Here is a 27,558-nt window from a genome sequence, read left to right as displayed (position 1 = left end):
GTTTCTTTGCTGGGAAGGCTGTGCAGAGAGGACTCAGACCCCTTCAGAAGAGACAAGACCTAAACCAGTTTGCATAAAGAGCAAGTTGCCCCATGACTAGCAGGTCAACTTAACGCCCTCCTGACAGTGTTTTACATCTTTGAGGGTATGTCCGTCCCTTTTTTATTTTTCGCCATGTCTTTGGCAGGTTAAACATTTTAAATTAACATGTCTAAGAGTCTTTCCTCTTTTTTCTTTCAGCCACACCATGTGGCTTGCAGGATCTTAGTTGTCCGATCAGGGGTTGAATCTGGGCCACCCTAGTGAAAGTGCTGAGTCCTAACCACTGGACTGGGAAGGAATTCCCTTCCTATTCCTAATAAGAATATACAACATTTGTAGTACTTTTATAATTAATGAGATTTGTGCTTCTGATAAATTTCAGAGTGACCAAGTGATCCAAGCTTAGTCTCAGGAACTGGACACACCAGGGTTTAAATCCTAGTTCTGCCAGATACTAGGATATGGTATTTAACCTTCTTGATCTTTGGCTTCTCCAAGGGTGATGGTTAATTTTATGTGTCAACTTGACTAGGTCACAGGGTACTCAGGTATCTAGTTAAACATTATTTCTAGGTGTGTCTGTGAGCCTGTTTCTGGATGAGATCAGCATTTGAATCAGTAGACTGAGAGAAACATATGGCCTTCCCTGGTGTGGGTGGGCATCACTCACATCCTTTGAAGGCCTGGATGGAACAAAAAGAGAGAAGAAGGGAGAAATCACTCTCTTAGCCTGTTGAGCTGGAACATTCGTTTTTTCCTGCCCTTGGACTGGGACTCACACCATTGGCTTCCCTGGTTCTCAGGCCTCCAGACTTGGTATAAAACCACAACACCTGTTTCCCAGGGTCTCCAACTTGCTGATGGCAGACCGTGGACTTCTCAGTCTCCATAACCAAATGAGCGAATTTCTCGTAATAAATCTATCTGTATCTTTACCTATATTGACTCACTGGAAAAGACTTTGATGCTGGGAGGGATTGGGGGCAGAAGGAGAAGGGGACAACAGAGGATGAGATGGCTGGCTGGCATCACTACTCGATGGACGTGAGTCTGAGTGAACTCCAGGGGTTGGTGATGGACAGGGGGGACTGGCGTGCTGCGATTCATGGGGTCGCAAAGAGTTGGACACGACTGAGCGACTGAACTGAACTGAACTGAATCTCTTATTGGTTCTGCTTCTCTGAAACACCCTATTACACCAAGTATAAAAGTGGGCTAATAATCTCAGTCCATAATTCTCAGAAGTAATCTTGTACGGATGATGTGAAGATGTGTAAAGTAATGACAGGTCCACTGTAGGCCCATGAGGAGTGGCAGTCTCATTTACCTAGTGTATCAGTTAGGGCTTGATCGGGGAAGCAGGGCCACACTGGGATATGGGTAAGGGATGATTATCGAGAGAGAAGTTCACACAGCCAAGGCAGCTGGTGAAGAGGTCTGGGAATGCTGTTGCCTCGATGTCTACTAGGGGCCTGAAGTTGTGTTGGCTAGCAGGGTTGGCAGGTGAGAAGACAACACAGATGTGAAACAAACAAACAACAACAAAAATAAAACAGAGCAAACGGAACACTGACAACCCTTGAAGAGAAGCTGGAACTTGTGTCTATTTTTCACCACCTCCTCCTTTGACAGCCTGGTGGCCCCAAGGGAGTTCTGGGAACCCCAGTTCTAGCTTCGTAAGTTGCTACAATATAAAATAATCACACTTACAAATAGGAGGGAAAACAACTAACATTTAGAGCCAACAATACACCTTCAAGTATGTTTGTCACCTGATTTAATCTATACTCTGTGCTTACCAAATAAGGCGTATTATCTCCATCACCTGTTCAAAGTCTACTGGAACCCAGGTTGTCGGGGCCTGAGCACTTTCCACCAGAATTTGACCTGTGAAGCTGAACTGTGCCTTTTTGTTTGGGGGTTTCAGCCCTGCAGACCCCACACATCTGGACAAGGGGAAGAACCAGCTCTCTGAACCCATCAGAGGCTGGGCTGCTCTGGGTAGTTTCTTGCTGTCTAAGCTGCATCTAGGAGAAGGATTTGAATAGAAGAGCAGTTGGGCAGGAATTTAATTTTAATTAAAATGTATTTATCTGCTACAAAATGCATGGAACTTAGAGAAAACCTTCATATGAGGTGGTATGTGGGTGGGGTCAGAGTGAGGAGCGGATGATAGAAGAGGAGGTCAGGATGACATACAAGGATATTGCTCAGAGGTGAAAAGCACAAATTCCTTCTGAGTATTCATATTGGCCAAAGTCCATGGCAAAGATCCAGACCCACTGGAGAAGCCGCGGTGGGTGGGACAAACACCTTGTGCTTTTGAATAGCTTCCTCTTTTATTCTTTCAACAAACATTTACTGACACCTTCCAGGTACGGGGTGCTGTTTCAGCTACACACACGGAAGGTACAGCATTGATAAACTCACTGTTGCTCATCTCAAGGAGTTGTAGGTCGGGGTTAGATGACTCTATAGTTTAGAATGGGTTCCCCCAGAAGCAGACCCTGAGAAGAGAATCTGAGTTCAAGCAGTTTATTTGGGAAGTAAGTTTGGAAAGCATCAGGAAAGAGCTGAGGAGGTGATAAGAGGGAACCAATATAGAACATGTTAATGAGCAATCACTGCTGTGGGCACCTGGGCTCTGCCCTTCTGGAGATCTCTGGGACAGAGACAGATAGAGCACATACCTCCAAGACATCCCACTTGATGCTGAGACATTTGGGGTATGTATCCACCAACTCTTGCCCACTCTTGTTTGAAGGCTACTACTGGAGGTGTTAAATCTCCAGTACTCTGGCCTGTGCTATGCATTGGCTGAGCTCGCTGCAGAGGCCAGAGGAAACCCACAGGTATGGAGTCACAGGTGCTTGCAATAGAAACCCATTTGTGGATATGAAAACCAGCAGCATCTGCTATACCCACCCAGCGTATAACCATCTATCCCTTCTCCTCCCTTCCTAACCATCTCAGCTTTTATTCAGGTGTCCCTGTCCGTCCCATGTAGCCTGAGTGTCTCAGGGGAAGCTGAGCCTACCCCAGCTCCAGGCAGGGGTCCTGACTAGCACAGCCAATCAGCACATTCCAGACCTCTGGTTATGGTATGGGTTCAAGGAGGCATGTGACTCAGTCCAATCAGAGTGGATCTCAGGATTCCTGCTTGGAATGCTGGGTCAGAAATGGCTTTTGGTATCAGGTAGCTTCTGGCATTGAAGCTTTTCTGGTACTGGCTACAGAGAGAAAAAATCAGCCTGAAGACAAAACCAACACAAGGGAGGGCAGAGTCAAGAGAACTGCAAAGGATAGCTGGAACTTTACTTCTTCAGAGGAGTCTCCTACATGCCTATTGTAGTCAGATCTCTTCCATCACATGTGGGACACAGCTACTGGTAGCCCTGACTTCCAGGGGCAGAGAGCTTCTCTTGTGCTACCTGTACACTGGTCCTGAAAAAGAAATCTGCTTGGACCAGACACATGTCTGTTGGAACTGTCACCACTGAGCCTACATGGCTGGCTGGGCCTAGGTGCTCTGTCCTGTCTTGTAACCAGGAGTAGGGAGTCAGTTAGATTCACCCTGTCATATACCAGCTCCTGGGAGACTTTGGGAGAGTGGCTTCACTTCTCCAAGGTTGCATTTTTTTCATCTCTAAGGTGTGGATGATAATTATCCACCTTAAAATGTGGCTGAAGATACACAAGTGTAGCACTGGGAGGGGCCATGTCCCTGACTTGGAGTTGCTCATAACGGTGTCTCTTAGAGACTCCAGTTCTCTACCCCCTTACTGATACCAGCCCCCAAGTTACTTTAATCAAAACTCATATATGTCATTTACTATGTACATGTGTTCTAAGCACACATCTCCCTCTAACTATGCTATCCTGTAACTATTCCCCTATTATAGGTGAGGAACCTGCTGTACAGAGAGGTTAAGATCTTACCCAAGGTCACCTAGTTAATAAGTGGCAGAGTTGGGATTCAAACTCAGGCATCTTGACTTCACGGTTTGTGCAACTAACTACTTGACTATGATGTCTCTTAGAATAACTGCATTGTACCTATTTGTGGGGTGGATATATGTCGGATGGATATACAGATAAACTTGACTGAGTGCCCTCTATGGGCTAGAACAGAAGACAGTATCCCCATCCTTGCCCCTAACCAGCTACCCTGTGGTGGTCTGGGAAGCTTTGTTGAATGAGAGCAGTATGTTCTAGAGTGGGCTTCAGGTTTGCATGAACAGGACTCTGCCAGGGCAGCAGTTGGGCCCAGCCTGCCACCAGGGTGCAGTTGGTTTGGTGGTATTGTTTAGTCTCATTTGTCTCTAGGGGCCAGAACTGTACCCTTGGATTTCACAGGTGGCTTTGAGTATGTATGTATCTACCTGTGACTCAGCCTCTACCATCTCCCCAGGCTGTTTGGAGCTGGTCAGACTACTTTCGTGATCCTGTGTCTCCTCCCCTCTCCTCTGCATACCTGCTCTGTTTGCTCTGGTTCTTCCATCATCACCTCCTGCCTGTGGCCTCATCTCTCCAGCGCTGATCTTCCCATCCTTGCAGCCAAATGCACACATTCCCCCAAAGTGCTGCGGTGGCTCTGAGGGCATTATTGATTTTGACAGGTGCCATCTCTTCTCCAAACTGTCTGGAAAATGCACTGCATGTGTGGAAGGCCTGATGAGTTCCTAGTGACCTTGAAAACTTTTATATGTCTTATCTGTGAGAAAGAGTGCATTCTGCAGCCATCAGGATGATAAGGGATTGGAATAAAACCCGAGTGATTCCTGCTTCTCACACAGTCCTGAGTCTGTTTGAGAGAGGTAAAAATGTTTCCACTTCCTGACTTAGAAAACCCTTCTCCAAAGATACCTCCCAAGGATAGGTGCCAGTCAGCCTTTTCTTATCATCTAACAAGGTCATCCGACTCTGTGTAGATATCAGCCTTCCTCCTCTTTCTAAGTATTCTTGCCTGGAGAATCCCATGGACAGAGGAGCCTGGCAGGCAACAGTCTATTGGTCCAAAAGTCAGACTAAACTGAACGATTAAGCGCACACCTCTTTCTAAAAGGACTGAAGTCCTTTGATAGTGGTTTGGGGAGGAAGTGTGTGAGACCACACTCACTGACCAGTTTTATCCCTTCCTGGAACATCTGTATATGAGGAAGGGGTCTGAGGGAACAAACCCTTTCTTATTTGGAGGAGGAGGCTCAGGTGGTGATTCTTTTCCTTAACATTCAAATGCTGTGAGACACACTCAGGCTCCTCAGCAGGAAATCTCTCCATTGGGAATCCACTTAGTTCAACTCTGACCTTTCTTCAAGCCAACTGCTTGGCTGAAAATAAGAAGAAAGGCCTGATCCCCCCTCCCTGCCTCCTGCCCCAGCCCCACCCTGGGACACCATCAGGTGGATAACTGCTGAGGATGAAGATCACCAGCTGGAGTTCTTTCAGGAGGAGGCATGCGCAGTGGTGCTGAGACTCACTGCTTCCAGTCTGAGATGCAGATATTTTTAGGAATGAATCTGGGCCTTCCTTTTCTCCCTTCCTCTGATGCTAATGTGGCCATCTGCATCTCCCAGACAACCTTCACAAGCACACATTCGCCATCCCAGAAGAGTGGGCTGGGGAGAGATTGTCATTAAATATAGAACTCTAAGCCATGGCCCAAAGAGGTTGAGTTTGCCTGGCATGCTCAGAGTGAAGTAGGGGTGTTAGAACCTCCTGGAACCCACTTTTGTACTCTGTGACTCTCATGGTACCTTCCCTTCCCGATTAATGTGTAAATTTCTTGAATCTGTTCAGTGAGGGTCTTATATAATATTTCCTTTAAGTTCACTCTAACATTGTAAGATCTCTTCTTTGACGATCTTAGTTGTATAAACTCCCAACAGAGTCCAGGCTACCACTTTGTCCAGAGAAAGGACAATTGTGATCTTCTGTTTCCATTCCTCTCCACCTCCTAGGGAGCTGGCCAGCAAGGGTGGCTTGGATGTAGCAAGAGGCTCTGACCACTGATTCAAGAAGTCTCAATGCTTATCTCCCTGCAATCAGCCTTCATCAGCTCCCAGCTTGCCCTACATCCAAGGAAAAGCTCACTCTTCAGCCCTCAGACTCACCTAACAGGGGCCTTTCTTATCTGAGGCCCCCAAGTCAAAAAGTTTGGGAATAGGGTTGGGAGAGGAGGCACCTAGGAACACATTGATTTTTGAGCTAATAGAATTTCTCTGCTGAGCCATGCTATCTCACTGTGGTGGGCACACAGTTGTTCCTGCAATAGGGTTAAATTTGTTTATTTGGAGAACACATGCCATAGATAAGGTGACAGGAATCATAAAAAATAAAAGTGATAAAGAACACAGCCCCCCTAGCACTGTGTACTTCTGATTATTTATCAGCTGAATAAGTTACATGAATGCAAGAATCATATTCAGCTCACAGTAGCATCAATGAAATGAATGAATGACTCTGTCTCCATCTCCATCCCTAGCATGGGTGTCTCAAGCCCAGACCAGAAGCAAGAAGCTTGTGTCTAGTGAGGATCTGGGCTGGGGGCAGAGGTAATGCTGTTTCCTCTATCAGTCACTCTGTAAATAAGGCAGGGCCATGTTGATCTCATTTCCTGTCCCTGACAGTGCCCAGGCCTGAGCTCACCAGAATGGTGGATGGACTGGGGCTGGTCAGGCCCCAGAAGAGTTTCTTCAGGGATAGACCTGGCCTGTCCAGTGCTCTAGAAGCATGGGCAGGACTGCAGAGACCCCAGTTCACAGTGATTAGGCATGCAGTTTCTTGAATCCAGAATCAAACGTAGGCTCTGAAACTTATTAACCATGTGACCTTGATAAGCTACTTTACTTCTTTGAGTTTTCACATCTGCAAAAGGGGATGATGATAAAAATGCACACTGTGCAGAGCCACTGTCAGAATTAAGTGAGATAATGTGTGTAGAAGACACTCCATCAACTGGCATCACAGGCAGAGTTGCATCCGAGTGGAGAGCTGCCCCTCTGAGAATCAACGCTGACTGAGTCTTGCAAACTGAGCAGGGACGGCTTTTGCTGAAAGTTCATCTGCAGGAAGTGGATTGAACTCTGAAGATGCTAAGTGAACAACCAAGTAGGACAATCCCTGGGAAAACCCTAAAGGTCTCAAATAGGGTCACATGGTAAGGGGCATGGGAAAAAATAAACCCCAGGTTTGATAGGGACAAACTGCTCTGTTTAAACTTGCCTGGCAAGGGAACACAGTCTCTTCAGGGGGTGGTCTGATGCTGCGGAAATTTCAGCAGCCTGGAGACACGATACTGTTTTCTTACTGCCCAAGTCTGCCTGTTCTCCTACCCCTGGGTCAGCTCTGTCCCAAGAACATTTATATTGGGCCAAGCCCATGACAGGCACTTAGGCCCCAGAGGTAAGACATACCTCCTGCAGGGGGGATGCCTGTTTCATTATCACTGCTACCACGGCAGTCTGCCCAAGGTGTTCGCCGTATTCACAGTTCACAAAGCAGCGTCACACCCCTCTCACTGTTCACAGTTTTTTCTGTGAATGGTGCTCTCTGGAGCTGGGGGCAACCAGGGAGGGTGGGCAGAGCAGAGATTAAAGTAGCCATTTGACAGACAAGAGGGTGCTTGCATGATTTGACTAAAGTAACAGGTGAAAATTGCATAGGAACCTGGAATGTCAGGTCCATGAATCAAGGTAAGTTGGAAGTGTTCAAACAGGAGATGGCAAGACTAAACATCGACATTTTAGGAACCAGTGAACTAAAATGGACTGGAATGGGTGAATTTAACTCAGATGACCATTATATCTACTACTGTGGGCAAGAATCCCTTAGAAGAAATGGAGTAGCCCTCACAGTCAAAGAAAGAGTCTGAAATGCAGTACTTGGATGCAGTCTCAAAAATGACAGAATGATCTCTATTCTTTTTCAAGGCAAATCATTCAATATCATAGTAATTGAAGTCTATGCCCCAACCAGTAATGCCGAAGAAGCTGAAGTTGAACGGTTCTATGGAGACCTACAAAACATTCTAGAAACAACTCCCCAAAAAAGATGTCCTTTTCACTATAAGAGACTGGAATGCAAAAGTAGTTGTCTGAGGAAGCCTTACAAAAAGCTGATAAAAGAAGAGAAGCTAAAGGCAAAGGAGAAAAGGAAAGATATACCCATTTGAATGCAGGGTTCCAAAGAATAGCAAGGAGAGATAAGAAAGCCTTCCTCAGTAATCAATGCAAGGATATAGAGGAAAACAATAGAATGGGAAAAACTAGAGATCTCTAAAAGAAAATTAGAGATACCGAGGAACATTTGATGCAAAGATGAGCACAATAAAGGACAGAAATAGTATGGACCTAACAGAAGCAGAAGATATTAAGAAAAGGCAGCAAGAATACACAGAAGAACTGTACCAAAAAGATCTTCATGACCCAGGTAACCACGATAGTGTGATCACTCATCTAGAGCCAGACATTCTGGAATGTGAAGTCAAGTGGGCTTTAGGATGCATCATTATGAACAAAGCTAGTGGAGGTGATGGAATTCCAGTTGAGCTATTTCAAATCCTAAAAGATGATGCTGTGAAAGTGCTGCCCTCAATATGCCAGCAAATTTGGAAAACTCAGCAGTGGCCACAGGACTGGAAAGGGTCAGTTTTCATTCCAATCCCAAAGAGGGGCAATGCCAAAAAATGCTCAAACTACCACATGATTGCACTCATCTCACATGCTAGCAAAGGAATGCTCAAAATTCTCCAAGCCAGGCTTCAGCAATACGTGAACCATGAACTTTCAGATGTTTAAGCTGGATTTAGAAAAGGAAGAGGAACCAGAGACCAAATTGCCAACATCCGTTGGATTATCGAAAAAGCAAGAGAGTTCCAGAAAACATCTATTTATGTTTTATTGACTATGCCAAAGCCTTTGACTGTGTGGATCACAACAAAGTGTGGAAAATTTTTCCACACTTTGGAAATGGGAGTACCAGACCACTTGACCTGCCTCCTAAGAAATCTGTATGCAGGTCAAGAAGCAATAGTTAGAACTGGACATAGAAAAACAGACTGGTTCCAAATCAGGAAAGGAGTACATCAAGGCTGTATATTGTCACCCTGCTTATTTAACTTATATGCAGAGTACATCATGCGAAATGCTGGGCTGGATGAAGTATAAGCTGGAATCAAGATTGCTGGGAGAAGTATCAATAATCTCAGATATGCAGATAACACTACCCTTATGGCAGAAAGCGAAGAAGAACTAAAGAGTTTCTTGATGAAAATGAAAGAGGAGAGTGAAAAAATTGGCTTAAAACTCAACATTCAGAAAACTAAGATCATGGCATCTGGTCTCATCACTTCATGTCAAATAGATGGGGAAACAATGGAAACAGTGACAAATTTTATTTTGGGGGGCTCCAAAATCACTGTAGATGGTGACTGCAGCCATGAAATTAAAAAATATTTGCTCCATGGAAGAAAAGCTATGACTAACCTAGACAGCATATTAAAAAGCAGAGACATTACTTTGCTGACAAAGGTCTGTCTAATCAAAGCTATGGTTTTTCCAGTAGTCAAGTATGGATGTGAGAGTTGGACTATAAAGAAAGCTGAGTGCCAAAGAATTGATGCTTTTGAACTGTGGTGTTGGAGAAGACTCTTAAGAGAACCAACCAATCCATCCTAAAGGAAATCAGCCCTGAATATTCATTGGAAGGACTGATGTTAAAGCTGAAACTCCAATACTTTGGCCACCTGATGCAAAGAACTGACTCATTGGAAAAAACACTGATGCTGGGAAAGATTGAAGACAGGAGGAGAAGGGGACAGCAGAGGATGAGATGGTTGGATGGCATCACTGACTCAATGGACATGAGTTTGAGTTAACTCCGGGAGTCAGTGTTGGACAGGGAGGCCTGGTGCAATGCAGTCCATAGGGTCGCAAAGAGTTGGACACTACTGAGCGACTGAACTGAACTGAACAGGTGATATGCACCACCGCCTCTTTCCACCAGTTTTATTCTAAGGCCAGTCCAGGTGAGGGGAAGGGCCTATCCGCTAGCAGGGGTTTGCTGAAGCCCAGAGTGATCAAGAAGCAAAGCAAGAAGGAAGGGCCACGGCCGGTACTAGAACTGGTATGCCGTTCCCCCAAGTCCAAAAGGGGACACCGAGGGTTGCTTTCCAGCTTCTTAGGCCAAGGAGCGTGAAGCCCAGCCCTTGCCTCTCTCTTGACATTTGGATACCCGCACCAGGGTTTTCATCTAGCAGCACCACCACGCCTTGTCCCCATCGGCCCTCTGCTGGTCTCAGAATTGCACTGATCTCGGTGGGAGCGCCGGGCTGCTCCCTACTCTAGGGCCGGGCTACAGCCCACGTGCGCCCGCGGCTGCCGCGGTGACAGCTGGCCCCCCAGGGGCGGGGCGGGTGGAGAGCGGGGGTGGGGGTGGGCTCCGCGCCGCGCCGCCATTGGCTACGGGCCTCCACCTGGGGGCGGGGCTGCGCCGCCCGTGGCCCTGTCATTGGTCTCGCCGCAGATGGGGGCGTCTCCCGGTCTTGTCCGCCGCAAGGCGCAGAACCGCAGGCGCTCGCCGGGCTAAGCCTGCGCGGGGACGCCTAGCTCGCTCACAGTTCGGCCGGCGGCCTCCGGGTCCCGACCACTGCGCCCGCGGCCCTGGGCGAGAATAGAGGCTGGACTCGAGGTTCGGCGGCCGGCGCCGCTCTCGGTAAGGAGGTGGGGGGAACGGGAGGGAAGGGGAGAGTGGGGTTCCAGGAAGAGCGGGCGGGGACCTTGGTAGCCGAGCCTGGACTCTGCGCCTTAGCTGGCGCCGGGGAGGGTCAGGTGCGGCGGCAGCATCTCCCGCCTCAGACCCTCTCCGCGAGGCGCCCAGCGAGCAGGTGGCGCTGCCCAGGGAGGCCGGTGTACCCCGATAGCTCTCTGAATCCATTAGAACGCAGTACCACGGACTACCACTTACTCCGCCCCACAACACCCAAATTCTTCCATTCTAAGCCTAGAAAATACCCAAACGTCGCCATGGAGTGGGAGCGACGCGCCAGCAGTACCGCCTGCCACCGGGGCAGATCATCCCCAAACTTACCTTCCCACGATTTGGACACCTAGCCTGTCACGTTCTTTCCCGGCGTTTCGCTGGGCGCACCCCACACCCTAGCAGGGTTCCCCTCCCTTAACAACAGGAAGTTAAGTTGGGCCAAATGTCGGTGGCCTGGCCGCCTGCGGGGTAGGATTGGGTCTGGGACGGTGGCCCGAGGGGCTGTGGAGCTGTCTTTTTCTGAACCTCGCTCCCCCAGCAGCACGCACGCCCCCCAGGCACCGGAGCACCCCCGCGGGGCTTGCCCTTGCGGACCGGCCCCGGGTAAAAGTGCCCGCTAACTTGACTTTCAGGCCGGGGCAGGTGGGGTTAATTTATCCTAGGCCAGCCTTTCGGCAGAACTAGGAACGGCCTTTGCTGGATGGGGAGGAGGCGTGTTGAAACCAGAGTAAACGTGCGTCTCCTTCCACATTGTTTATTCTGAAGCCAAAGAGCTTTTATTTGGAGGCACATCGGGCCCTAATGGGACCTTAAGCAGTGTGGGGACCTCTTTCTGTCAGTCTCACCTGCTCACTACAGTCTTGGGTGGTGTCCCTGAAGGATGAAGTCCCAACCAGTTCCCTTCTGGGCGGCCTGGTGGGAGAAGTCAGCAGCTGGTTGGCCCTGAGATGTTTGCTTGCCTGGGTGCTCTGAGACCGGGGTCCCCTGGGTCTCCAGGCCAGATCTGTTCCTGTCCCTTTCCCAGGGGAAGGGGGCCCAAGGGGGGCTCAGGTCTCCAGGGCAGCCACACATGATGCTGTGGAAGCTCTTATTGCAATAAGAACTGTCCTTCAGATAGAAGATGGTTCTATTAAGTGCCTACTGAGCAAGCTAGGCACTTAAGTCTTGGCTTGTGGCACTTTTGTGGCCAATTTCACAGTAATTAAAAACCTCTGAGAGGTTTGCCCTCCTCATTTTAGAGATGGGGAAACAGACTCAGGTAGGGTAAGTGCCCAAGGTCACATAGAAAGTGGCATAGCCAGGATTTGAAACAGACTGCCAGAGCTCAGGTCCAGAGCTCTTCCTGCTGACCCATGGCTGTGAAGAGTGAGTGTTGTAGGCTCCTGGCCTCTGAAAAGATTCTGTCCAAAGATCCTGAGGGTGCTTCTTATTATTTATTTATTTTGATGTGGATCATTTTTAAAGTCATTATTGAATTTGTTACAATATTGCTTTTGTTTTGTTTTAGTTTTTTGGGCCACAAGGCATGTGGGATCTTAGCCCCCTGACCAGGGATCAGACCTGCACACCCTGCCTTGGAAGGTGAAGTCTTAATCACTGGACTGCCAGGGAAGTCCCCTGGGTGTTTTTGTCTTTTTTTTTTTTTTTTTAAGCAGAGCACTTGAACTGACCCAAGTTAGCCAAGTTGTTCAACCTGCAGACGTCTTGCCCACCCTGTCCTTCAAGGATGATGGCAAGTGTTGGTCATGCTGTGAGGGGGAGGGGTTGATTGTTGGAGTCTGGGTGGTATTTGAGGGGGAAGGCTGCCTCTGCCGCTGTTGACTTGAACCTACCTCTGAGAGCTGACTTCTGCAATGATTTAGAAGGACTGTTATTTGCAATAATCTGGCACCCCACTCCAGTACTCTTGCCTGGAAAATCCCATGGACGGAGGAGCCTGGTGGGCTGCAGTCCATGGGGTCGCTAAGAGTCGGATACGACTGAGCGACTTCACTTTCCCTTTTCACTTTCATGCATTGGAGAAGGAAATGGCAACCCACTCCAGTGTTCTTGCCTGGAGAATCCCAGGGATGGTGGAGCCTGGTGGGCTGCCGTCTATGGGGTCGCACAGAGTCGGACATGACTGAAGCGACTTAGTAGCAGCAGCAGCTACTTTAGGGCCGATTCTAGTTTTATTTTGTTTTTTTTTTTTTTAGGAGGGAGGGCAGATGTTGAAGTACATTAGCTGTGATTGTAAGGTGACTGAGATCCACAGTTGGAGTTTATGTTTATAAAAAATGAAATCACTGCCTCTTTCCTTCTTCAGGCCCAGGCCTGGCTTTCTGCTCATCCTTCTCTTCTTAAAGAAAATTGTGATTACCAATTAGTTACACCTTAGTATAAATCAGCTTATGGACTAAGGCTGATTGTGGTTTGGTCATTGGAAGCTTATTCCCAGGAACTTTAAGGAGCACAGGAGCACTGAGTAATCCCTCTCTGCCTGTGATTGGGATGTGTCTCTCTTTTCTCCACCCACGTCCACACCCATCTGGGTGTGCCTCCCAGTCATGGGCCCTGTTCCTTTCACTCCCTACTACTGAGGTCCTGCCTTCCTGGGGGAGAGCCTTATCTCTGCCAAGAGGAGTGGGGTTAGGTGCAAGAAGATTTGGGTTGAACATTGTCAATCTTTGAGGCTTTTCCAGGGCTAGAGAGTCTCTGTTGTTTAAAGAACCAGAAAAGGGAACACTGTATATCATGCTGGGATTTTTCATTCTTTATAATCATTTGATTCTCACGGTAGCCCTCTGAAGAAGTATGTAAGGTTATTCCCATTTTACAGATTAGGAAACTGAGGTTCAGGGACTTACCTCCAATTATAAGCCTAGTGAGTGACCAAACTAGGATTCTGTTCTCCATCTGCATGAATGAGGTCTGTGTGGTAAATTCAACACTGAGAGAAACAGGAAAAAACTGTGGCCATCCTCTGAACTTTGGAGGCTTGGTGTGTACAGCCCTCTGTTGTGCTTATGATTCCCCAGCTTATGTTGTAATTATTTGTGAACATTTCTTTCCACCCCACTATGAAATGGCATTTAAAACGCTCATAAACATGGCATATTTATGGAGGTCCAGTGGTTAGGACTGGGCACTTTACTGCAAGGGCCTGGGTTCTATCCCTGGTCAGAAAACTAAGATCCCACAAACTGCGCAGTGTAGTCCCTCCCCCACTCCCCCCACCAATCATTGATATTTTCAAGCACAAAAATAGAATAGTATAATGAGCCCCAAATACTCATTATCCAGCTTCAGCAACCAAGATCATGCCAGGCTGGCTTCATCTCTCTCTTTCTCTTTTTTTCTTCCCTATCTATTTTAAAAAGAAGGTTCTTTCATGACCACATCACTATTATTGCATGTAGCAGAATCAACAGTAACTCTTTGGTCTCATCTGTATATATTCAGATGAAGTGACCTTCCTCATGAGTTTGTTCAAATCACGATCCAAACAAAGTCTGTGTGGTACATTTGGTCGTTAGTCCTTTTACGCCTACTTTAGTCTGGAGCACCACCCCCTCTGCGGCACTTCTGCTTTTATCCAGCCGTTTTCCGTTACCCTCCGTTTTTAAATCTCCCACTGAACAGCGAACCCTGTGATGCTTGAGTCTGCTTTTGTGCTCTGTTGGATCCCCAGTGCTGTCCCTGGAATGGGGCAGGGGCGTGGTGAGCATCTGCCCAGTGATGTTGCAGCCACTCAGGAAATGCATATTGAATGAATGAATCCTGTGGTGGGTTTGTATGACGGCCCGTGCGTGTGTTTAGCTAAGACGTTTTTTTTTTTTAAAAAAGATGACTTGCTCGAGTGTGGATATTTCCTCTGCAAGTGTCAGCCTGTAAACATCCTAAAACAATAGGAGAACTATTTGCCGTGCTCTTTGGCGCTGTGGTTTGCCGTGTGGGGAGCCCAGGCAGCTGCCGAGGTGCCCTGATCAGCAACTGGCCTCCCCAAATCACACGTGGGGCTGACAGGGACTGAGATCATTTCTGCCCAAGCTCTGAATGCTGACTTATGCAGCCACAGGCATTACCACATTAGGAGTCCGGCATTTGGCCTTGGGCTGCCCAGAGAATGCTGTCTACCTCTCTCTGGGCAGTGTAAGATTCTTGCCTTGTGCCTTCGGGAGCCTTCTCTATCTGGCCTCATACCTGGGCAAGGTGTGGGCTCTTCTCAAATCATTATCCACCTGCAACTGACAGACCATGACAGAAAACATACACTTATAACCTTTCAGTGTCTGGTCTGAATTTATGGTGAAGAGATAGTATCACCATCGGCACCTTTGTAGGCGTCCTAATGAAGGAGACCAGAGGCTCAGTGAGAAGGACGAGGTGTGTTCCCTCCCCAGATAACAAGCTTCACACCTGGATTCCTTGTCAGATCTCTCCAAGGTGCTGGGCTCTCTGATAGCCATCTTCTGACCCACCCAGCAAAGACCCTTCTCTGCAGATAGCCCCTAAATGAGGAGGCTTTTTTCTTTTCCTCCTCCTCCTCCTCCTAAACATAAACAGGCTTTTCCACTAGTCATTTAGTATAAGAGAATGTTGTTTTTCTTTCTGTATGGTGGAGATAGAGTTAATTTTTTCCTGTATATTTCTCAGCATTTTTCTAAAATTTTTATAATAAAAATGTTTTATTGTTCTAATGGAAAATCAAAATATTTGGGGATATTTTTCCTCTTAAAAAAGAGAACTTCCTTCAACTGATTTGTGTAGGTAAACAAGGTTATACATGCACTCTGTCCAGTTTTATGTGTGGATAGGTTCCTATACCCATTGGGATTTTGATATTTGCCTATTTTATTTTTTGACATTATTTTAAAGAATATATCTGTGTTTTTATTTACATTTTTTAATGTTTGGCCTCACCGTGTAGTTTGCAGGATCTTAGCTCCCTGACCAGAGATGGAACCCAGACCTGTACAGCGAAAGTGCCAACCACCAGGGAATTCCCATACCTAACAAAGCTGGAGCTGCGGAGACAGGAAGCTGTGGAATCCACGCAGCCTGACCCTCTTTCTCATTGTACTACCTCACTTTCTTTCATGAGAATTTCATTCTGGTTTCCTCAGAATGAAATCTTTCTCATGGTAGGCTCTTGATTTTGATTTTTTTTATTCAGGGAGTTGGAGATATCAAAAGAGGACAGAATAACATAGTGGGTTAAGAAAAAGGCAGGGCAAAGCTTCAGGCTCAGACGGCCTGTCTCGTCCCCTTGGGAAAGTGCCTGATGGCCAGATGCCCCACTCACCTCACTTCGGGGGGCCCTGACCCCTCCCTCCACCATTTTCTGTTTTTCTCCCTGCCACCTCCTCTGAGGTAGAAAACACAGCTGCTCTGCACTGATAAGGCTCCTCCTTCTCAAGCCCTGATCATCTGGTCTCTGAACTCAGAGTTAGTGGGGGTGACGGGGACATGGGCCTTCTAGTCACAAACAAAACTTCATCTCAGGGCTTGGTCACAGTGGAGTGTGATTTTTGAGATCCTTCCCTTCTCTGCCAGCTGTTGAGAAAATGTCCATCCCTGTGTCCCAGAGGAAGAGCCGTTTGTGAATACCAGGTATGCTGGTTGTTGTTTAGTCACTAAGTCGTGTCTGACTCTTTTGAGACCCCATGGACTCTAGCCTGCCAGGCTCCTCTGTCCAGGGGTTTCCCGGGCAAGAATACTGAAGTTGGTTGCCATTTCCTTCTCCAGGGGTTCTTCCCAACCCAGGGATCGAACCCACATCTCCTACATTGCAGGTGGATTCTTTACCACCGAGCCACTGGGGAAGTCTGGTACTAGGTATTGTATGGTTTCTTAAATGCAATTGCTCTAAATATTACTACAGTTTATCCTAGGAAAACCCGTGTGTCTCCCTGGTGGCTGGCAGTGAGTTGTGTGTGTTTGTGTGTGGATGGTGTGGTGTTTGTAGGGTTGGGATTTTAGTGTGTTCTGTACTTGCACTGGTGTTTCTCTCCCCTGAGAGTCAGAGCAATCTTCCTGTCCCTCCCCACCTGAACCCCCCTTTTCTTGGGGGTATCCAGAGACCTTGCCACTCTTGTACTTCTTCCAAGGCTCGGTCAGCTTTCTCTTTGGGGAATACAGAGATCAAGGCAGGGACTTGTGTCCTGCTGGTTTGGGGCTCAGGTTTTCCCTTTCCCGTGCAGTGGAGGATGTCTAGTGCTGATGTCCTTTCTAAAGGCAACAAGGTAGGATAGCAAAGAGTCGGCTGGCAGTCCCTGATTCCTGAGCTGCTGCGACAGCAGGTTTAATGCAACATTTGCAGGCTGGAGCTCCTGACACACCCAGTGCAGAAACCAACCAGCCCAGAGACAGAGGGGGAGTCTAAGAACATCTTGTCCTGCACTGTAGTATCAATGTGTTAAGATGCGGAAACTACTTCTTGGCTCTGGTGACTTTGAATGGTTGGCTTTGGCTACTGATCTGAGAACTGACTGTATATGGTGAAGAGTTGCAGGATCTCAGGGTTTAACTTGTGCCAGGGCCAGGAGAATGAAGTGTAGGGGAGGATGAAGAAGTGCCAAAGTCGCTTGGACGTTCTGATCACCAAGGAGAGCTGCTGGGGGCCTGGTAGAGCTGCTGAACCCTTCTGTTGGACAGCTTCATCTCAGGGGAGCAGCATGGGGGGTTGAGGTGCGGCCTGTGGAGTTCACAGCTGCTGTAAAGTTGGGGCGCTGATGACTCTGCATGTCAGGACGGCTGGGCTTTTGCACAGTGGAATACAAAGATGGTAACAGTCAGGAGCTCTCTGCTTGGAGGGGTGAGAAATCCGATAGTGGAAGAAAGGGACAGAATAGAGGATTAAGCAGGGGAGTCAGGGAAGCCTCTCTCCAGACCCTCGAGAAGAGGATACAGTCAATCTGTTTCCTAAGGGGATATCATGGGGGGCTCATGCAACTGGTTGCAGCCTTGGAGACCAAGGGGTTCATGCTCAGAGAGCTTCTGGCCATCTGCCTGGGCTTGCAGCGAGTTACTATTGTGAGGGAGATAAGAAGCTTCTTCTGGATTCCAGGCTTGCTGCGACCAGGGGACCCAGGACTTCCTACTTGGTCCAGGTCACTATCTCCAGCTTGGGTGTGTCTGTTACCTTGTACCTGACATCTTAGGCTCTCTTAAAAATGACTCACCCATGGGAATTCCCTGGTGGTCTAGAGGTTAGGACTCTGTACTTTCATTGCCAAGGGCCCAGGTTCAATCCCTGGTGGGAGAACTAAGAGCCCACAAAGTGCATGATGCGGCCAAAAAAAAAAAGACTCATCCTTCCCCTACCACGTGCATGGATGACGGTACTCACCCTCCCCCGCCCCATGTATACACATACACACATACCACACAAGTGATGCTACTCACCTCCACACACACATGCATAGATAGTGATACTCACCCAGCCTCCCCCCCACATACCTGGATACATGACATTCACCACCCCCCACACAGATGAGGCTATTCACTCCACACATACATGGGTGCGTGGTAACATATTCACTCAATACAAAGAGAATTCAATGAAAAGCAGTCCCCCAGTCCTCAGTTCTCTTCCTCAGCGGCACTACTGACCCCAGTCTCCTGTGGCTCCTTCCAGATAGTCTAGGCATATATTTGTGCCTATTTCCCTCTTCATTCCTCTCTCAGGCTGGGAAGCCACCAGGCTGGAAAACCAAAGGACCCGCAGGGCTGCTGAGACTCAGCAGTTATCTGAATTAGCCAGGCATGGCTTGACTCCTGCCCTTCCACCCTACTTTGTCACCTCTCCCATTTAGGACCCTCCTTTGGTTGGATTTGTGGGTGCAGAGAGTCTGGTCACTTAGACGCTCAGGGGCACTTTCTGGGTGCAGGTGACGGAGGCAAAGACAAACAAATGTGCTAAGACAGACCTGGGTTTGAATCGGAGCCATGTGGCCTTGGGCATCAACGAACCCTAGTGTTTTAGTCTGTTAAAAAAAAAAAAAAAAAGAGATAATCACACTGAACTCAGGGAATCGATGTAGAAATAAAATATTTGTGAAGTGCCCCACTTAGGTAGGCACTCAGAACTGTCAGTTTTTTTCCACTTGTAATGAGTGACCCATTTTCAGAATGAATGACACTGGCATGGAATCCTCTGGATGACTTCCTGGAAATTTTCTTGGTGGATCCCTGAGCTTTTATTTCCCTGCAGATGGCAGCCAGTTCTCCATTTTCTGCCAAGTTGGGCTCTCCCCCACCACCTCTTCCTGCTGTGTCCACCCCAGCCTCTGAACACCACCTCTTCCTCTGTCCTTTCATCCCCTCACCTCTCCCCTACTGTTGGTGAGCAGGAAGCTGCAGGTGCCTGGAGAAAGCTCTGGGCTGTTTATGGCTGTTCTCTGGGGGTGTTTATGCTCTAATCTTCTTCAGAAGCTCCAGCAGATGTCTGTTTATTGCTGAAACTTCATCTTTATCTTCAGCATAAGAGAAGAAAGAGGCTATTTTTAAAGAACTTTAATTGGCAGGTCTGCACACCACGGCCTAGATTGCCTCCAAGTTTCGTTCTTCATCATGCTCACTCTACCCATTTGAAACCCTTCAGATCCAAACAGAGAGACCTTATATGTCCTGATTTTAGGGCAGCACTTACATTTGGCAGGCAGTGGTAATCTCTTAAAAAGGTAGGTCAGGGAGCTAAGGCAATCAGCTGACTGTCTTTCTGGGTTGGGACAAATGGAGTAAGAGAGTAGCATGTGTATGTCCATAGAAACCAGCATCTTCCCCCACTTCTGCCCCTTCCTTCTCCCTACGCTGAGAGGGGCCTGCCTGCTGCCTGCTGATTGGCTGGGAGATCTTTAGCCTTAGCTTTCCCTTTGGACTCCGGTGGGGCTCAAGGTAAGGGGGGAGTGGAAGCAGGTCGTTTCAAATGATACTGACCTCTCAGGAGGGAGGGCGAGTAGAGACTATGAGTCACAGAAACTTGAGATGTCAGATTGGAAGGGACCTCTGAGATCACCTAGTTCTCACTCCTGCCACCTTGTTGTTGTTTTTTTTAACCTGTGGGGAAACTGAGGCTCAGAGGCTTCTTGTATTTTTGTTTAATTGAGTTTTTTTGGCTGTACTTTGCAGCATGTGGGATCTTAGTTCCCCAACCAGGGAGGGAAACCACACCCCCTTCAGTGGAATCATGGAGTCTTAACCATTGAACTGGCGGGGAAGTATCAAGGTTTCCTGATACTGAGTGGAGGCCAGAACGTGTGGTTCCTGGCTCAAAGTCACCTAGCCAGGTCAGAATCTGTTCTCCATCCTCCATTTCTGTCAGGCTGTGAGCCTGTGACCAGGCTCAGGCAGCATACTTGGATCTGGCCTTCCCTTTTGCAGCACCAAGCTGTATCTCCCCTTTCTAGCAGGTCTCTTGTGCTTTGAACTGGGACTTCCTAGGTGGCACTAGTGGTAAAGATCCTGTCTGCCAATGCAGGAGACACAAGAGATAAGTGTTCAATCTTTGGGTAGGGAAGATCCCTTGGAGGAAGGTGTGGTGACCCACTCCAGTATTCTTGCCTGGAGAATCCCATGGACGGAGGAGCCTGGCAGGCTCCAGTCTAACAGGCTAGCAGAGTCAGGCATGACTGAAACAATTTAGCACCCTGGTAGCACTGGCTTGCACAGTGGTTTGGTGCAACATCTTCCCTTATCAGAACTACTGCCCCCAGAGTTCTGGGGCCTAAAATTCCCACCTTTGTCTTCAGCCCTTGTCTCCAAAGGGCCTTTGTTAAAAATACAGAATTTAACTGCGAAAGATATTATATTGATTAGTTTATCTCCAATTAACTGTCAGGTGAGAGCTAAACCTCGAGAGAATGGGGAATGAGTCAGCTTGAAGTAGGTACAGGAGGGAGTCAGAAAGGACTGTAAATAGGGTGCTGTCTGGGCTGGCATGGAGCATGGTGACCTACGCTCCTTAGGGCTTGGTATTCAGCTGCCACGCCGAGGGGTACTCTGCTGAATGACAGAAGCAGAGCTTTCATCTAAAATGTGGAGGGAGGTGCCTTAGACAAGCCCATAGATGCCCACACATCAAGATAAGAGTTTGGAATGTTGCATTAGACAGTTGCAGTGTGAGGGAGTCAGGGGAGACCTCCTGGAGGAGGTGGCAGTTGGTCATTGAGATGGGCCTTGAAAGATAGGATTTCATAGGCAGAGATGGGGAGAGGTAGAGCGCAAAGAGATGTGGAAACATAACGGTATGTTCAGGATGTCACGTGGTAGAAATGTGGGGGTTGCCTGGGGGAACTGTGGAAGCTGAGGCTAGAATCAGGCTAGCCTTAAGTACTGGTGAGAGGGGTGAGTATGGCCCTAACCCTGCAGTCAGTGGGAACTATTGGAGAGGGATGGTCAGAGTGCTCCTTCAGGCAGATCAGGTTGTGCAAGATAAGCCTATGTGAGAATCAGGGGTGGGGAATCTCTTAGGAGGTCTGCGCTGCCCTCCATGTGCTGAACAGGTACTCTGACCAGAAGGTCGTGGGGGTTGGGGAACAGAAGGGTCGAGGGGTGCTTAAGTCTGGGCCCGACTAAGGCCTTGTCTGTGCTTTTGCCTCACCGTCTTCTGTGTGAAGGGGTCAGTATGGGCAACCCCCGTCTTTCAGTTGATCAGGAAGGCAGCCCATTTGGAATGCCTCAGTTAGGGTCTTAGAATATGGGACATCTATCACTTTCTGTGCCCCCAGTGTGCCTGTTCTGTGCTTCGGTGGCTCTGTCTGCTGTAGAACAATAGAATTGCCCTTACTTTTCACCACCATTACTACAGGAGGTCTCCTCCCTCAGGGTCAGCCTGAGGGGGATGCATAGAGGAGTCATGGGTGCTGAACCCCTGGAAGTGGGTACCCATGAATTAAGAGAAGGTGTTACATGCCTGCACATGGCTGAGGCAGCACAGCTGGCATGGGCAAGGACCTCCATGATCCCCTCCTCCTTTACTGGAATCATTTCTACAGATGTCACCTGCTCACAGCGCACTGTGGGTCATCATCAGAAATGACTTGATTCTCCTCTTCTATGGTCTCATAAGCCCCTGACTATCCTCTTCAGGCAGGTGCTGCTCTGGTATCTGGTGCCCACTTTGAGTTGTTCTCCCCAGTGGAGGAGGAAGCCTGGGCCTGCTGGCCGGCCAGCCTGGAACTGGACTGGATGTCTCCAGGCAACTGGATCATATAGGGCGGGGAGTTGGCTGAATCTCCAGCCCTCTGGACACCCTGGCCCTGGGAGGGGACAAAAGCTGAGCTCAGCTTCTGCCCGCTCCAGTGTTAACCTGGCAGGTGGGAGGCATGGCAACCTGGTGTGCTTACAGCTTTGACATTTGAGCAGAGCTGCTGGCACCTGTTCTCTGCCATAGATGTCTCAGAAACACCGTTGCTTTATGTGTTGGAATAAATTGCTTCAGCAGCGAGCAAATGGCATGAGTTTTGTGCTTGTGGGAGCTTCTGATAGAGGGTGGGGATGGAACGCTGAGACAGCTTTCCTCTTTCTTTGTTCTCCTAGCATCTGTGCTGCCAGTATGAGGCCAAGTTGGTTCATTCATTGATTGCTCAGCTGAGCACTCCATTCATTCTGCCAGTCAAAACTTTTGGAGGTCCCTCTATTTGAAGCATGTTGTCACGGACTGACCATGGCTTTCAGAGTGGCAGTAACACCTTGGTAAAGCCACTGACTTTCTCTGAGTGTCAGGTTTCTCTTCTGTAAGATGGGGGTGACGTGCTTGTCTCACAGCGGGCTGTGAGGATTAACTGGGCAGGGTATGTAGCACACCTGTCACACGCCTGGCACATAGCAGGCATGTAGGTGGCCCCCGGCTGGCCCACCGGAGTCTGAGAACACAGTTGCGGGCCATGTTCCACTCTGCTTCAGATCCCCCATTCAGTGCTGTTTCCTAAATGGCTTTTAAGTGGTGACTTTTTAAGAGAATAACTGAGCTAAGCACGTAGGTGGGTAACAAAGAAAGACGGGTTGCCTTTCTCTTTGTGGTGAGTTTTCTCTGTCAGACCTTGGGACCACAGAGCTGTCACATGGGTGCTTGGTTTCCCCAGTGTGGTCCAGCCTGGGTTTTGCCTCAGAGGTGACCCATTCCATCTTTGGACAGAGCCTTCTATACCCCCTCCTGGCTCCCTATAGCTTCTGGCATCTGGGCCTAGATCTTCCTCCTTGGAATCATAGAGAACGATACTCTAGTCTCTCTCCCATTTGAAAGCTCTTCAGATACTTTTTTTATATATATATTTATTTGGCTGTGGAGAAGGAAATGGCAACCCACTCCAGGGTTCTTGCCTGGAGAATCCCAGGGACGGCGGGGCCTGGTGGGCTGCCGTCTATGGGGTTGTACAGAGTCGGACACGACTGAAGCGACTTAGCAGCAGCATCAGGTCTTCATTGCAGCTAGAGGATTTTTTTTTTTTTTCAGTTGTGGCACGTGCAATCTTTTTTAGTTGTTGCATACAGAATCTTTAGTGGCACATGAACTCTTGGTTGCAGCATGTGGGATCTAGTTTCCTGACCAGGGATTGAACCTGGGCCCCCTGCATTGTGATTGCAGAGTCTTAGCCATTGGACCACCAAGAAAGTCCCCAGACACTGTCTTTTAAATCAAATCTGTGATATTGTTGATTGTAAGATATACCATTCTCTTACGAACCTGTAAGAAATAGAAAGTACTTCCAGTTAAACTGAAGAACAATGCTTTGTTATCACTTAAAATGTTTATATTTACTGAAAGAATTCTCTTAGATTTTAGATATAAGTTTTTTGTCCATATCACTCTTGCATCCACATAAAAAGGAAAAGAAATTAGTTACAGCATTTTGAAAATGTCTTCACTTTTGGAATCCAAATCTCTCAAATCACTTTTTGACTCAGAGTTATCAAAGTGTTCTTTTTTTTTTTTTTGACATATTATATTTCTGGTGAAGTGGTGATGTATTTCTTAATCTCTATTGTCTTTGGAATTCTTTTTTCTAGGACTCACATTTCTTCCTCAAATGGTCCTTGAATGTTCTGGCTCCTGAAGTTTGAGGGTTGCAGTTGTCCAGACATGTCACGGGGAATAATAGTCAAATTTCCATATGGTAGTGGCAATGAGGCAATGACAACTATGCCACAGCTGCACTCTGGCCTAGAGACTGTTAGATGCTAGGGTATTATAAGATAATTCTGCTTTCAGACATTCTGTAACTGAAACAAATGCACATCTCCTAATAAGTAAAATATGATACTTAAAGACAGCCCTCTTGTCCTCTCCTGAGTTTTCTTCCAGATTTACAACCCTTGATGTGGGTTCGGGTGTTTTCCTGTGGTTCTTCTCTGAACAAACTCCATTTTTGTCTGTATCCTTCTAATACAGCAAGGCTAGTGCCCAGACCAGCTATCATATTCATGGTGTGGTGTGACCACAGCAGAGGAAGGCAGGTATCCCCTCCCTAATTCAGGCCATTCTATTTCTTTTAATGCAGCCCAAGATTGCATCAGTTTTTCTGGCAACTACTTTACATTTTTGACTCACTGATATTACTCCTGACAAAATCTTTTTTTTTTTTGGCTGTACCACACGACTTACGGAATCTTAGTTCTCTAACCCAGAATCAAACCTGTACCCACTGCATAGTCCTGATCACTAGACCGCCATGGAATTCTCCTGACCAGATCTTTTTAACATGGGGTATTGCTAAACTGCTTCTCCTCTGTCCTTAACATGTTCTTTAGAATTTAAGTGCAAGCCTCCTCCAATCTGATTCAGAACAAACGTTTCTGTTAAATTTCAGTGTGTTAAATTCTGTGCAATCCTTTCCCTTGAGCTTTTTCAGGATCCTGTTTAATGTGCTTTCCCTAGCATTGCCCAAGTTGCCAGTAAAATGCTTATTAGCAGAGAACCCTCTGCTAGAGTCCTCCCCTCCTGACATGATCTTTCATCGGCTTGCTTGGGGACCCCTGCTTCAGTCTCTGCCTTTTGCTTTCCTGACCTCTAGCCAGATGCCTTTTTGGATCTAGTTATGCCAAATCTATCGTAATTCTCCACCAACTGTCAAGTATCCTATCACAGAAAGGCATGGACACTCCTTGACATCACGTGCTCTCAGTTCCCAGAGGGCTCTGGGACTGCTTTCAGGTGTCCCCAGAGTGCCCTCATAGGTGCAGTTCAGTGGTCTCACCTGCCAGAGTTTCCAGTGCTCCAGGCCAACCAGGGGGTGGATGGCATTGAAATTATCTAAATATCCTTTCCTAAAACTCCAGACTCCCCCCACCCCCTACCCTTTCTCATCTCAGTCTTGGATCTTGGCGTGTCAGTCTAAGGATAGCGCTCTTCAGCAGGGGCCATTGTGTGCCCAGAGTCGGAGCCAGGGTCCCTTGGTACCTCTGGACTTCTTGGCTCAAGATGACCACTAGCTCTTCCTGTGGTCTGGGCGTGTTGTGCAGCCTCAGCTCGTCTCAGACTGTCCTCCTCTGGTTCATGGTCTGCGAGGAGGCTGTCTCAGGGGGTTCTTTTGGTTCACATCCTTCTCCCAGTGATGGGACCCGTGCTTTTCAGCAACTCACCTTGTCAAGGTTCCGTGTGTGACCGCGTGGCTCCATTCTCTCACACTCACATGCCAGCACCGTGTGAGGGCTCTGTAAACACTAACTCACTTCATCCCTTTTTTTGAAAACACAGTATTTATTTATTTCAATTTTGGCTGTTGTGGGTCTTTGTTGCTGCATTTGGGCTTTCCTAGCTGTGGCCAGTGGGTGGGGGGTAACCTCGCGGCGGTGTGCCGGCTTCTCCTGGCGGTAGCTTCTCTTGCTGTGGAGCACGTGCTCTAGGGAGGTTTTGCCAGTTGCAGGGCACGCGTGGGCTCAGTAGTTGTGGCTCCTGGGCTCTAGAGCGCAGGCTCAGTAGTTTGGGGCTCCTGGGCTTAGTTGTTCCACAACATGTGGGATCTTCCTGGTCCAGGCATCAAATCTGAGTCTCCTGCATTGGCAGGCAGATTTTTTTAACCGCTGAGCCACCAGGGAAGCCCTCGCTTCATTCTTGTGTCAGTCCCATTAGAGAAATACTCTCATGATCCTCACTTACTAACGAGGAAATTAAGGTGCAGAGGGTTCACTGACGTCTCCAGATTTCACAGCTAGGAGCTGGAGGGGGAGTTCGTATCCAGTCAGGTTGCCACCAGGTCCAGCTCTGAAGCATAATGGTGAGCTGCCTGCTTCCTAAAAAGCCCTGTCTGCCCTCCCTGTCCTCCTCACCCTCCTGCCCCTCCCTCTCTGTGCCTTCTTGTCTTCACTCCCCTCTGCCCTTCCCCCATCCTCTGCTGCACAGTTAGAATTGCATTTCAGAGCATCAGAATCATTTACTTCCTCAATCTCAGGTTCCAGAGCCCTCCTATTCTTTCAGCAATTTAAAGTCTGTTTCCTTAGAGTCTCAGACCCAACTTCCCCTTCTTGGTCCCTCCCAAGTTCCAGAGGAAATGATTGCTTTTCCTCCACAGTTCCTTCCTGTGTCCCCCGTGGTGGTCAGTACCCATTCCGTCGCTGCCATGGGAATTAGGTTAGTCCCTCTCCTGTAGACGCTTCCTCTCTCTTCTCGAAGGTGAAGAGCTCAGCGAGGCTGATTGGAGCTTTTAGCCAGTGGGGCTTTAATGCCAACAGAATGGTAGATGTCACTGCCTGCCCAGCAACCCCATGGGCTCTCATCGGCTGACTTGGGATTAGGGTCATGCCAAGGCAGTAGTGCCTGCGGTGACTGGACCTTTAACCTCAGTCACCTCTCACACGAGTACTCTGGAGAATTCTCTCAGCCCTCTCTCCTCACACACTGGTCCTCCAGAGTATTCCCTCAGCCCTCTCTCCTCACACACTGGTCCTCTAGAATATTCCCACAGCCCTCTCTCCTCTCACAGCTGTCCTCTGGAATATTCCCTCAGCCCTTGCTCCTCACACATCTGTCCTCTGGAGTATTCCCTCAGCCCTCTCTCCTCGCACACACGTCCTCCTGAATGTCTTTTTGTTTCATGGGACTTTCACGTAGACTCACCTCTTTTTCGTTGTGTAGAGATCCTCTGTCTCGCTGTCCTAGTCCAAGTTCATTCCTTTAAAAGAGAAAAGCTAGGCATAGAGATGTGTGTAGTCTGCCCCCCATAAGAAAGAATACATATTTCTGTTTGCATGTATGTACATAAACACCATCAGGGATGAGACACAAGCCGCTGATAACCAGAGTTACCTGTTTCAGAACAGGGACAGACTGGGTTGATGTGACGGGAGTAGGAGGGGCACATTTCCTGGATATATCTGTACTCTTTGAACCCAGTGAAGTGTTTGCCATTCAAAATTTTAAAAAGCATAGATAATCTGGGAGTCCTGATTGGCGAGCTGTAGATAGAGGATGACAGCTGGTTGAATTGGCATGCTGCCGTCTGCTCCCAGGTGTGCCTGCTTCCTTAGGTGTGAGCGGGCTGGTCACAGCTCACTTACTCACAGCGAGGACACCAGGAGACCCTTCCCTGGTCCAGCACAGAGAGATTCTGCAGCACAGAGGGCCCCCTCCATTCCTCCCTGAGTCTCATCTCTCCAAGCTCAGAAGTAGCTTGAGATTTTTCTGCCTTTTGTCCTAATCTCAGTTTACATTTTTCTGCCTTTTGTTCTAATCTCGGTTTACTTAGAGCTGGTACTCAGAAGGTGCACCTGGGCCTCGAGTGTTGGTTTTCTGTGGTAAGTCACCTAAAACATCATGTTTTGTTTTTTTATTTATTT

At 48.1% G+C, this 27,558-nt stretch overlaps 1 protein-coding gene and 1 non-coding gene across 12 annotated transcripts in view; one reads left to right on the top strand and one right to left on the bottom strand.

Moving 5' to 3' along the window:
* The first annotated feature begins 10,591 nt into the window (after positions 1–10,591).
* MICAL2 (microtubule associated monooxygenase, calponin and LIM domain containing 2) overlaps positions 10,592–27,558 on the top strand; it is a 241,392-nt gene continuing 224,425 nt past the window's right edge. For 4 of the 11 annotated variants that reach the window (XM_070803667.1, XM_070803665.1, XM_070803666.1 and 1 more), the window contains exon 1: positions 10,593–10,755. The gene's annotated coding sequence lies outside the window, so the exon portion shown is untranslated. Of the gene's footprint in view, positions 10,756–27,558 lie in introns of all 11 variants that reach the window. The other 7 variants (XM_070803671.1, XM_070803670.1, XM_070803672.1 and 4 more) reach the window with 4 other exon arrangements.
* Positions 23,325–23,397, bottom strand: TRNAV-CAC (transfer RNA valine (anticodon CAC)). Its single transcript has one exon. It is a non-coding gene; the product is annotated as a tRNA-Val (tRNA).

This window comes from Bos indicus, chromosome 15, assembly GCF_029378745.1.
Source record: "Bos indicus isolate NIAB-ARS_2022 breed Sahiwal x Tharparkar chromosome 15, NIAB-ARS_B.indTharparkar_mat_pri_1.0, whole genome shotgun sequence".
Classification (NCBI taxonomy): domain Eukaryota; kingdom Metazoa; phylum Chordata; class Mammalia; order Artiodactyla; family Bovidae; genus Bos; species Bos indicus.
The sequence above is the reverse complement of the archived record's forward strand: the minus strand, read 5'-3'. Positions and strand labels throughout refer to the sequence as shown.